This window comes from Entelurus aequoreus, linkage group LG10 (assembly GCF_033978785.1).
Source record: "Entelurus aequoreus isolate RoL-2023_Sb linkage group LG10, RoL_Eaeq_v1.1, whole genome shotgun sequence".
Classification (NCBI taxonomy): Eukaryota; Metazoa; Chordata; class Actinopteri; order Syngnathiformes; family Syngnathidae; genus Entelurus; species Entelurus aequoreus.
In genome coordinates, this window is record NC_084740.1 from 63,733,370 (window position 1) to 63,746,664 (window position 13,295).

A 13,295-nucleotide genomic window follows, 5' to 3' on the forward strand; every position below is an offset into this window, starting at 1 on the left:
CACCATACAAACTGCTCTGTTTTCATCGAACAATTCCACAGTATTCTGGACATCTGTGTTGGTGAATCTTTTGCAATTTGTTTAATGGACAATGGAGACTGCAAAGAAGAAAGTTGTAGGTGCGATCGGTGTATTAGCGGCTGGCTGTAGCAACACAACAAAGAGGACTTACTTGGATAGCAGACGCGCTAGCCAACGCTAGCCGCCAACCGCATCTGTGATCGGGTGAAGTCCTTCGTCGCGCCGTCGATCGCAGGAACGCAGGTGAGCACGGGTGTTGATGAGCAGATGATGATTATGTTAGTATGTGCTTTTAAATATTTAGGATTTTTAATTGATGACCACTTGAGTTTTAAGGAGCACATTCAGTATGTTGTAAAAAAACTGAAACTTTTACTGGGATTTTATTATAGAAACAAGTCTTGTTTTTCTTTTACTGTGAAACAGAAATTGGTGGAAACAACCTTCTTACCTGTTATTGACTATGGAGATGTGTTGTACATGAATGCTACTGCTGGTTGTCTCCACAAGCTGGATAGTGTGTACCACGGTGCACTGAGATTTATCACCAAATGCGCTCCCCTTACTCACCATTGCGTATTATACTCAATGGTTAACTGGACATCTTTAAGTGCTCGACGCCTCAATCATTGGTATGTTTTCATCTACAAAACCATTCTGGGTATCACTCCATCTTATCTGTCTTGTCTTTTAACAAAGAAACAAGGAAGTCACAATCTTCGTTCAATGAATGTTCTGCAATTTGTCGTACCCAAAGTAAGAACTGAACTGGGCAAGAAAGCATTTAGGTTTTCAGCAGCGAAGGCTTGGAATAACCTACAATCGAATATTAAACTTCAAACCCTTGTTACGTTGAATGAGTTTAAAGCTTCTGTGAAAGGACTGCAGTCTACCTTGTCTGTATGCACATGTGTTATGTGAGCAAGTTTTAATGTCGTAAATGTGATGTTTTATGTATTTGTTTACTGTTTTTAATGTAACCTTGCTGCTGCCCTCTTGGCCAGGTCTCCCTTGGAAAAGAGATCTTTGATCTCAATGGGATTTTACCTGGTTAAATAAAGGCTAATAAATAATAAGGGCTGGCTGGCGTAGGTGGAGCGCTAATGTTTTTACCATAGCTCTGTGAGGTCCGGTTGCTAAGTTAGCTTCAGCGTCGTTAGCGACAGCATTGTTAAGCTTTGCCAGGCTGAGAATTATTAACCGTGTATTTACATGTACATGGTTTAATACTATTGTTGATCTTCTGTCTATCCTTCCAGTCAGAGATTTATTTATTTTGTTTCTATCTGCATTTAAACCCGATGCTATCACGTTAGCTCCGTAGCTAAAGTGCGTCAACGATGTATTGTCGTGGAGATAAAAGTCACTGTGAATGTCCATTTCGCATTCTCGACTCTCATTTTCAAGAGGATATAGTATCCGAGGTGGTTTAAAATACAAATCCGTGATCCACAATATAAAAAGGAGAGTGTGTGGAATCCAATGAGACCTTGTACCTAAGTTACGGTCAGAGCGAAAAAAGATACACCCTGCACTGCCTCTCTAGTCCCTCACTCTAATGTTCCTCATCCACGAATCTTTCATCCTCGCTCAAATTAATGGGGTAATCGTCGCTTCCTCGGTCCGAATCTCTCTCGCTCCATTGTAAACAACGGGGAATTGTGAGGAATCCTTCCTCCTGTGACGTCATATTACTTCCGGTGTAGGCAAGGCTTTTTTTTAATCAGAGACCAAAAGTTGCGAACTTTATCGTCGTTGTTCTATACTAAATCCTTTCAGCAAAAATATGGAAATATCGCGAAATGATCAAGTATGACACATAGAATGGATCTGCTATCCCCGTTTAAATAAAAACATTTAATTTCAGTAGGCCTTTAATGTTCATTTCAGTAGGCCTTTAAAAACAGTGTAGCGCTTCTATAATGTACAGGATCTTCGACCAACGTTTTTGCAAGGGGCCCTCAAAAACAGTCATAAAATTGATTTTTGACTTGAATGTGGGCAGTTGGTCCTTAAAACAGAAGCCTGTCATCGAGAGCATCTTTGACAATTTTTTTTTTACAGAAAGTTAAAACAGCAAAGATGCTCTCATGACAGGCTGCTGTTTTTAAAGAACCTCTATGTAACACTGGCTTTCTGCTGTTTTTTTAAGGACAACTGCAAAAATCATTAGTCAAAGATGGTGTATATGACGAGCACTCTGACGTTTTTAAAGATTTATTTCAAAATCCGTTCGCCAAAGGTCCTGTCTTTGACAGAAACACGGCTGTTTTTGATAATCCACTGTAAAACATTAGTCAAAGATCCTCTACAGTACATGAGCTTTAAAAGGGGCACTATGCTGTTTTTTTTTAGGAACCTGTTGCAAAAGTGAGTTCGCTCCCAAGTGTGGAATAAGTCCGATCCTTTCAACTCAGACCGTCGCCTGTTGATAAAGGAAAACCCAGGCTGACAAACGACAAAGTGTTTACACACTAACACAGGCTGATGACGTCTCCTGGTACTTGACAAGCTACGAGCTAATTCCACTCCGCCAAAGAAAACACCGGTGGGAACCGCGCGGAGGAGGACTTTCAGCCAATCAGAGGAGCGACGAGGGAGCGCGGTGGGATGTTAATTACCGCCGTGATTTCCTGAGAGAAGTGGGCTGGAGTCTACACAGAGTATAGTCTTCACGCCACGGCGACGCTGCACTTCAATCAGCGTCTCCCCGAACCCAAAAGTGATTAGCGAAAAGGTGCGCTAAACAAATCCCGACGACGACAACTCATTACTCATTTTCCATCTTCTTGGCAACTCTCGATGATCGGAGCCATCGGTTTCTTGCCAGGACCTCATTTAGTGGGACATCAAATGGCAACAAATCACGTCCTATTTCCACGTCCTGTCCCTGAGGCGCTTTACTGACAATACAAGAGCATTCATGTGGTTTCTCTCATCACACAAACATCGTTTTGCTTTACTCAGCTTATCTATGGGCACCGGATTATCTTCTGTGTGTACACCATTGCAGGAAAAGACAATATGTTTGGCCGGAGATGGATTAGTGTACACTCAAAGACATAGGCGCCGATCCCGTGGGTGCTTCGGGGCCCGAGCACTCACGTGGGACTGATGGCAACTTTCAATCTTTAAAATAATTCTTGAAAAATCAATCTTTTTGCTGTTAATTTTGTGGCAAGTTTGGTCCGTTTTACATAATAAAATCAATCACAAATCAAGAAGTCTATAATTAACAAGGTCTTACCAAGATTTCATTGTGCCCGATAATGAACTAATGAAACAAACATTTTGACTTTGAACACACTGCGCACTAGTGAATAAAGGGCAAACTTACTCAACAGCCATACATGTCACACTAAGGGTGGCAGTATGAACAATGCCAACACCATACTTGCCAACCCTCCCGGTTTTACCGGGAGACTCCCGGTATTCAGCGCCTCTCCCGATAACCTCCCGGCAGAAATTTTCTCCCGACAAACCAGCCGGAGCTGGAGGCCACGCCCCCTCCAGCTCAATGCGGACCTGAGTGGGGACAGCCTGTTCTCACGTCCGCTTTCCCACAATATAAACAGCTTGCCTGCCCAAAGACGTCATAACATCTACGGCTTTTAGAGAGTAGAGTGCACAACTGCGCACACAACAAGGAGACGAAGCAGAAGAACGAGGAAGTTACAGACATGGCGACGCCGTCGACGAGCAAGATGAAGAAATACGCTTGCAAGTTCCAAAACGAATGGAAACAAGAATTTCAGTTCATCCAGGACAGTTGGAAGGGGAAGGGGTATGAAATTATGTTGCCTGTACATTTTGTAGAACAGACTTCTCCATTGAACACGGTGGCCGAAATGATATACTCAGTCATGAACGGAGAAGTTAAACGGGACAATACTGCCATCTACTGGATAGCCTCCGGAACACTGAATTTCAAGTATGTATTTTATTTATATGTATAATAAAATAAATAAATATATATATATATATATATATATATATATATATATATATATATATATATATATATATATATATATATATATATATATATATATATATATATATATATAGCTAGAATTCACTGAAAGTCAAGTATTTCATACATACATATATATATATATATATATATATATATATATATATATATATATATATATATATATATATATATATATATATATATATATATATGTATATATATATATATATATATATATATATACATATATATATATATATATATATATATATATATATATATATATATATATATATATACATATGTATATATATATATATATATATATATATATACATATATATATATATATATATATATATATATATATATATATATATATATATACATATATATATATATATATATATATATACATATATATATATATATATATATATATATATATACATATATATATATATATATATACATATATATATATATATATATATATATATATATATATATATATATATATATATATATATATATATATATATATATATATATATATATATATATATATATATATATATATATATATGAAATACTTGAGTTGGTGAATTCTAGCTGTAAATATACTCCCCTATTAACCACGCCCTTAACCACGCCCAAACCACCCCGCCCCCAACCACGCCCCCCGCCCCACACCCCCCACCTCCTGGTATCGGAGGTCTCAAGGTTGGCAAGTATGCCAACACTGTCATAAATATGTGCCGCAGAGTGAAACCACACTAAACAACAACGACAAACACATTTTGGAAGAATATTTGCAACACAACATAAACACTACAGAACAAATTCCCAGAATTCCCTGCAGCACCAACTCTTCCGGAACGCTACAATACAAAACAAACGCCATTGGTGGACCACGCCCAAACCACCCCGCCCCCAACCACGCCCCCCGCCCCACCCCCGACCACGCCCCCCACCCCCCACCTCCTGGTATCGGAGGTCTCAAGGTTGGCAAGTATGCCAACACTGTCATAAATATGTGCCATAGAGTGAAACCACACTAAACAACAACGACAAACAAATTTTGGAAGAATATTTGCAACACAACATAAACACTACAGAACAAATTCCCAGAATTCCCTGCAGCACCAACTCTTCCGGAACGCTACAATACAAAACAAACGCCATTGGTGGATCTACACCGAACATCCACTGTAATGATACCACGTACGATGATACCGCGTATCTAGTCGATGCTACTATGATTACATCGATATTTTTTAACATCACGAAATCTTCTTTTATAAACTCAGGAAATACGTCCCTGGACACATGAGGACTTTAAATATGACCAATGTATGACCCTGTAACTACTTGGTATCAGATTGATACCTAAATGTGTGGTATCATCCAAAACTAATGTAAAGTATCTAACAACAGAAGAATAAGTGATTATTACATCTTAACAGAAGTGTAGATAGAACATGTTAAAAGAGAAAGTAAGCAGATATTAACAGTAAATGAACAAGTAGATTAATAATTTATTTTATACCACTTGTCCTTAATAATGTTGACAAAATAATAGAATGATAAATGACACAATATGTTACTGCATACGTCAGCAGCTAAATTAGGAGCCTTTGTTTGCCTACTTACTAATAAAAGACAAGTTGTTTAGTATGTTAACTATTTTATTTAAGGACAAATGTGCAATAAGAAACATATGTTTAATATACCGTAAGATATTTTGCTAAAATAAAGCCAATAACGCCATTTTTTATGGTCCCATTTATTTAGAAAAGTATCGAAATAATTTTGGTACCGGTACCAACATTTTGGTATCGGGACAACACTACTACGTATTTGGAACTGTGAAAACAGGTTATCTACTGATTAGATTGAGCGTTGCCCTGGCATATCTACAAATTCAGAAGACGATGGCAGCCGTTCAAAATACCCAAAGGCTACTCTTTGTGATGAATGAGATGGGCAGAGCTGAGGGCACTCCGACTTTGACAATCTCGGAATTGAATTGCAAATTGGATAACATCTCGGAGAAGCTTTCCACTCGGCAAGGCGAAATTATGATCAGTTTGAGATCCGGAATGGACAATTAGAGCAGGAGTGTGTTTGCTTGCCTTTAACAAAACAATCCTTATCTACAATTCGGGGAACACGACAATACACACACACATGGGCTACTACACAAATATGCACACATACCCCCATCCCGGCCGCATGCCTTTGCCGCTTCAACCTCTGGCGGTATGATGGCTTTCAAGGCAGCGCCCTGATGGCTGCAGCTTCAGACCGGATGCTCCCCCATTCCCCTGTTTGGGAGCTGCTTTTTTCTCATCCTCCTCCCCCTATGTTTACCTTTTCCTACCTTCCGCCCCATCAGTCTTCCTGTTCTTTATACCCCTGTAAATGTTTATTGCATGTCTGCTCTTGGACGCTTGTGCAGAAAACTAATCTTGTTGTATTTTTTTTGAAGTGCAATGACAACAAAGCTATTCTATTTTTCTACATTATTCTATTCTAGCCCTGATCGCTAGCCACCTGTGACAGGATGCTTACTCACAATTTGTCAATAACACACATTATTGCGATAGAAAAATGTAATTCCAATATGTATTATGAGCCAAATTTATATATATATATATATTTTTTATCGTATATCGTTAATTCACCGCAACCTGACTCTGTCATTCATGAAAGTATATACACAAAAGTTCATCCATACCCCGAGAGGAACTAAACTCTTGGTAAGTTTTGTTCTCTAGAACACTGAAAAGTAACAAAAAAAAAAAAAATGGCACATTTGAATTTGTCCCCTCACCAAAATGACAGCGTTGCTAGCGTGGCACTCGCACGCCTCACATCTCTGCTCAGGTGAAAAATATAATTGCTTGCCACAAACCAGAAGAAGACATTTTTACTTCCAATACTTCAAACGATCTTTTTTCAAACTGTTTGTTGAACTTTCTGCTGAGGAGCCAACAGACCACAAAAGCAGACTTTTTATTTTTGTATATACTTTTTAAACGTGGGAAACAACTTCCTGTCGTTTAGTGAAGAAGGTTTATTCAAAATTAAATATTCACTGCAAAAACTGAAATCTAAGAGGAAATATCTCAAATAAGGGTGATATTTGCTTATTTTCCGTCTGATAAGATAATTCTTCTTACTAAGCAGATTTTATGTTAGTGTTTTACATGTTTTAAGGGTTTTGGTCCTAAATGACCTCAGTAAGATATTACAGCTTGTTGAGATTTTATGACCTATATTGAGTAAAACATGCTTGAAACTAGAATATCAAGTGTTGCAAAGCTGTGTCGTCAACACTCACAAGTATAAAACTACTTTTTTAAAGTAATAATTTCTTACTTCAAGCATGAAAAAAAAAAATCATGATTTTGACACGAATGTGTCTCATAATTAAAACAGATGACAGCCAAATGGACTTTGCTGTTTTATTTTCAATGAAACAATAGAAAATACGCACTCATATAGTAGTACAGTTGGCACAGCACAGTAAACTGACAGTTAATATTTAAACATTTAACATTTCAAACAATTTTGAACAGAAATAGTTCATGCACATTCAGATAAATTCTTCAAAATGACAATTAAAAAAATGTTGGCCGGGGGCCAGGCTGTATATATGCGCACTAATTGACTGAAAGAGCACGCACTTGGCGCGATGATGTCATGTTATCGATGGAAAAATGCATCTTTAGACAATATGATTTGCCTGAGAGGCTAGTAGACCCCGAGAGTAACAAGCGCTTGCCTTGTTGCCTTTCCATTAAGAAAAATAAACTAGTTTTTAGTACAAGTTTGCTGGTTTCAAGAAATGTAATGCAGAGCGCATATCATTATGTCAAGTTAATGGCACTAGTGTTTACTTAATTTAAGAACATTTTTCAACATTTTGAGCAAAAAGGTCTCATTTTGTTTTTCTACCAAGAAAAGTGCACTTGTTATTAATGAGAATATACTTATTTTAAGGTATTTTTGGGTTCATTGAAGTTAGTTAATTTTACTTGTTTTGGAAAGTCTTGACAAGCCGAATTTTGTTGTTCTATTGGCAGATAATTTTGCTTAGTTCAAATAAAATACCCCTCATTTTTGTATTTTTTCTCTTGTTTTTGAACACTGACTTTTTGCAGTGTTGTGTTGCTTTTTTTTTTATTATTGTGGAATTTTGGTCAAAACGACTTGATATGTCAGGCTGTTGTTTTTGAGCACCGACTTTAAAATCACTAGTGAAGTGAATTATATTTATATAGCGCTTTTCTCAAGTGACTCAAAGCACTTTTACATAGTGAAACCCAATATCTCAGTTACATTTAAACCAGTGTGGGTGGCACCGGGAGCAGGTGGGTAAAGTGTCTTGCCCAAGGACACAACGGCAGTGACTAGGATGGCGGAAGCGGGGATCGAACCTGGAACCCTCAAGTTGCTGCTACTAACCGAGCCATACCCCCAAGTCAAAGATCCTGTCAAAATGTATCTGTGCGCTGCTGTTTTTGAAGAACAAACTGCAAAAAATGCTTGAAATAGCCTCTATATCAGTGTTTCTTAACCATGGTTGAGCTTTGTTGGGCCGCCAAAAAAAAATTTCTCAGCTTTGGTCCGCATTGGCTGTAGTGGTAATGATTAAACCAAAATTGTGGTTGGATGTAAATAAATTATCTTTAAATTCGGAAAAGACTAAATGTATGGTATTCAGTATTAACAGAAAGGTAGAAGTTAGTTTGTACATAAACAATGTGAAAATTGATAAGGTGTCTAAAATCTGATTTTTTGGGGGTTGACATGGAAAGCTCATATATTGAATGTGAAAAATAAAGTATCTAAAAGCTTATTTATTGCGAACAAGGTTCAATACAGTTTCCCGTATAATACAATGAGAATGTTATATTGCTCAATTATTCTACATTATTTCAATTATTGTGCAGAAATATGGGGAAATACATATCACAGCAACATAATGCCTTTATTTCTTTTACAGCAAAGAGCAATTCATATCATTTTAAAGTAGGATACGGAGACCACACAAATCCACTCTTCATTAGGGCAGGATTATTAAAACTAAAAAGACATTGTAGAATTGCATACTCTATTAGTGATGTTCAAAGCTCGAAATAAAGTTATTCCAAAGGACTTACAAAAGTTATTCGTGTTCACATCTGAAGATGAGAACCACAGAAGGCCGTATGACTTTTAAACATCCAAGAGTGCGAACACATTTGAAACAAATGTGCTTGTCTGTTGCTGGTGTGAAAGCATGGAATTCTCTAAAGATAGACCTAAAAAGTTGCAAAAATATTTTTGAATTTAAAAGATTTACAAAAAAGAGACAACTGGCATTATATCAAACTGATTTTCGATTGCACGTGTCATTGTGAAAATGCTTAAACGAAAATTAATGTTGGAGTTCGGGTGTTGCTGGAGGGAACAGTGATAGTCATCTGAAATAATTTGTGTTAAAAAAGGGGGCAGATAAATATAAGAATATTATTCTTCTATCTGCTCCTTTCTGATCATGGAAATGTATAAGAAATAAAAAAACAATGAAAGTGTGAACTGTACATGGCTTGTACACTGCAAAAAGTCAGTGTTCAAAATCAAGAAAAATAAATAAAATTAGGGGTATTTTATTTGAACTAAGCAAAATTATCTGCCAATAGAACAAGAAAATTCGGCTTGTCAAGACTTTCCAAAACAAGTACAATTAGCTAACTTCAATGAACCCAAAAATACCTTTAAAATACGTATATTCTCACTAATAACAAGTGCACTTTTCTTGGTGGAAAAAAAATTTGACCTTTTTGCTCTATATGTTAAAAAATATTCTTAAATTAAATAAATGCTAGTGCCATTATCTTGACATAACGATATGCGCTCGGCATCATGATTTTTTTTTTCATGCTTGAAGTAAGAAATGATTACTTTAAAAAAGTAGTTTTATACTTGTTAGTGTTGACGACACAGCTTTGCATCAGTTGATATTCTAGTTTCAAGCATGTTTTACTCAATATAGGTCCTAAAATCTCAGCTACAAGCTGTAATATCTTACTGAGATCATTTAGGACCAAAACCCTTAAAACAAGTAAAACACTCTAACATAAAATCTGCTTAGTGAGAAGAATTATCTTATCAGACAGAAAATAAGCAAATATCACCCTTATTTGAGATATTTAATCCTACTTAGAGTTCAGTTTTTGCAGGGTATATATGCATTTTCATGAAATAAATCAAAATAAATGATGATAATGATGGTGGTACTCTGTTGTAATACACGTTCCCACCACTTGTGGCAGTAATGACAATAGCAAACAAAAAGAAGAAGTCTGGAGCTAAAGTAATATAGAAGTTTCTTTAAAAAAATATGACAAAAGTGGTAAAGCTGTATTTTCATTTGCACTTTAATTCTATTGACCGCTACTATTTATTATTAATTCAATTATAATGTATTTATTTTAGCACTGAGTAATTATATGCAAATTTATTGTTCATCAGTTTTTATAAGCCCCTTCTTTTGCAGTATATTTGGTCAGCACTTATTTTTCTAATTAGCCTCACCTAAGCCTAAGGTTTATGTGTTAAATAAATCATAATCTTTGTGATTAACACACGCTTTCATATTGTTTGACAATGTGCACCCTGTTAAACAGTAAGTATATTATATATAATATTGAATAGGATTAAAATCAAGGGTAAGGTTACTAATTCAGTGTTAATATTTGAGGGGGCCATGTTCCCTTCTGTAGTAGAAAAGTATTTTTTTTTTAAATTTTTTTTTTTTTTTTTTTTGTCATAAAGAAATACAATCATGTGTGCTTACGGACTGTATCCCTGCAGACTGTATTGATTTATATTGATATATAATGTATATATTGTGTTTTTTAGGTTGATTTAATAAAAAAATAAAACAAATAAAAAAAATAAAATATTTGTATTTTATTTTTTTTAATTTTCTGTGCGGCCGCGGCCCGGTACCAATCGGTCCACGGCCCGGTGGTTGGGGACCACAGGTCTACATTACAGGAGCTTTCAGCTGTTTTTTAGAACCAATTGAAAACAATTCTAATCAAAGATGCTCTTTATGACAGGAACTTACGCTGTTTTTAGGGATATACTGCGAACACGCTAGTTAAAGATTCTCTCAAAATGGATTTGTACTCTGACCGCTCTGCTGTTTTTTGGGAGGATCCTGCAAAAACAAAATTCTCATTAAAAATCCTGTATATAAAGTTCAGCTGTTTTTAAGGACCTACTGAAAAAAACACTAGTCAAAGATGGTCTACATAAAAGGAATATTGTATTGTTTTTTTTAGGGAACGACTGGAATAATTCTAGTCAAAGATGCTTTTAAGGACAAGAGTTATCTGCGGTTTTTAGGGATCTGCTGATGGGCTGCTGTTTTTGGGGAATTTAAGCAAAAACGCTACCTAAAGATGGTCCACATAATAGGAAGGTTCTGCCGACATTCAGTTGTTTTTGAGGACCAATTACAAACACATCTAGTCAAATATTACTTGTATGACAGCTGTTTTTAAGGATCTACTGCAAAAACACAAGTTAAATATTCTCTCAAAATGGGTTAATACCCTGATCAGCTGTTTTTTTTTAAAGAAGATACGGCAAAAAAACTTGTCGAAATGTTCAACTGTTTTTTTAGAACCAATTGCAAAAATTCTAATCAAAGATCCTCTTTATGACAGGAACTTATGCTTGTTTTATGGATATACTGCGAAAACTCAAAATGGATTTGTACTTTTTGGGACGATACAGCAAAACCAAAATACTAGTCAAACATCCTGTGGAATGTTTTCCTCACCTGTTTTTAAGGACCTACTGAAAAAAAAACACTAGTCAAAGATGGTCTACATAAAAGGAATGTTCTGCTGTTTTTTTAGGGAACAACTGGAAGAATTCTAGTCAAAGATGCGTTGAAGGACAAGAGTGATCTGCGGTTTTTAGGGATCTGCTGCAAAAACACTAGTCAGACATGCTCTTAAAATGGATTTTTACTCTGACCGTACTGCTGTTTTTAGGAACATACAGCAAAAAAAAACACTAGTCAAAAATCTTTTATATAAAGAGCTGCTGTTTTTGAGGACTTAAAGCAAAAACACTTGTCAAAGATGGTCCACATAATAGGAACGTCTGACGTTCTGCTGTTTTTAAGGATCAACTACAATCTATTTTGTCAACCATTATCTGTATGACAGAAGCACTCTGCTGTTTTTAAAGATCTACTGCAAAAGCAAGAGTTAAAGATTCTCTTAAAGTGGGTCAATACTCTGCTCTGCTGTTTTTAAGAACACACAGCAAAAAAATAGTCAAAAATCCTGTATATGATGGGCTTCTGTTTTTGGGGACTTCAAGCAAAAACGCTACCTAAAGATGGTTCACATAACAGGAACGTTCTGCTGACATCAAGTTGTTTTTGAGGACCAACTACAAAAACATCTAGTCAAATATTACTTGTATGACAGCTGTTTTTAAGGATCTCCTGCAAAAACACAAGTTAAAGATTCTCTCAAAATGGGTTAATACCCTGATCAGCTGTTTTTTAAACAAGATACGGCAACAAAACTTGTCGAAATGTTCAGCTGTTTTTTAGAACCAATTGCAAAAATTCTAATCAAAGATCCTCTTTATGACAGGAACTTATGCTTGTTTTATGGATATACTGCGAAAACTCAAAATGGATTTGTACTTTTTGGGAAGATACAGCAAAACCAAAATACTAGTCAAACATCCTGTGGAATGTTTTCCTCAGCTGTTTTTAAGGACCTACTGAAAAAAAACACTAGTCAAAGATGGTCTACATAAAAGGAATGTTCTGCTGTTTTTTTAAGGAACAACTGGAAGAATTCTAGTCAAAGATGCGTTGAAGGACAAGAGTGATCTGCGGTTTTTAGGGATCTGCTGCAAAAACACTAGTCAGACATGCTCTTAAAATGGATTTTTACTCTGACCGTACTGCTGTTTTTAGGAACATACAGCAAAAAAACACTAGTCAAAAACCTTGTATATAAGGAGCTGCTGTTTTTGAGGACTTAAAGCAAAAACGCTAGTCAAAGATGGTCCACATAATTGGAACGTTCTGACGTTCTGCTGTTTTTAAGGATAAACTACAATCTATTTTGTCAACCATTATCTGTATGACAGAAGCACTCTGCTGTTTTTAAAGATCTACTGCAAAAACAAGAGTTAAAGATTCTCTTAAAGTGGGTCAATACTCTGCTCTGCTGTTTTTAAGAACACACAGCAAAAAAATAGT

General features: G+C 36.0%; 1 protein-coding gene across 1 annotated transcript in view; it reads right to left on the bottom strand.

The window, feature by feature from the left end:
* Positions 1-13,295, bottom strand: part of LOC133658899 (interleukin-1 receptor accessory protein-like 1-B) — a 1,088,311-nt gene that overhangs the window by 127,778 nt on the left and 947,238 nt on the right. The window lies entirely within an intron of this gene.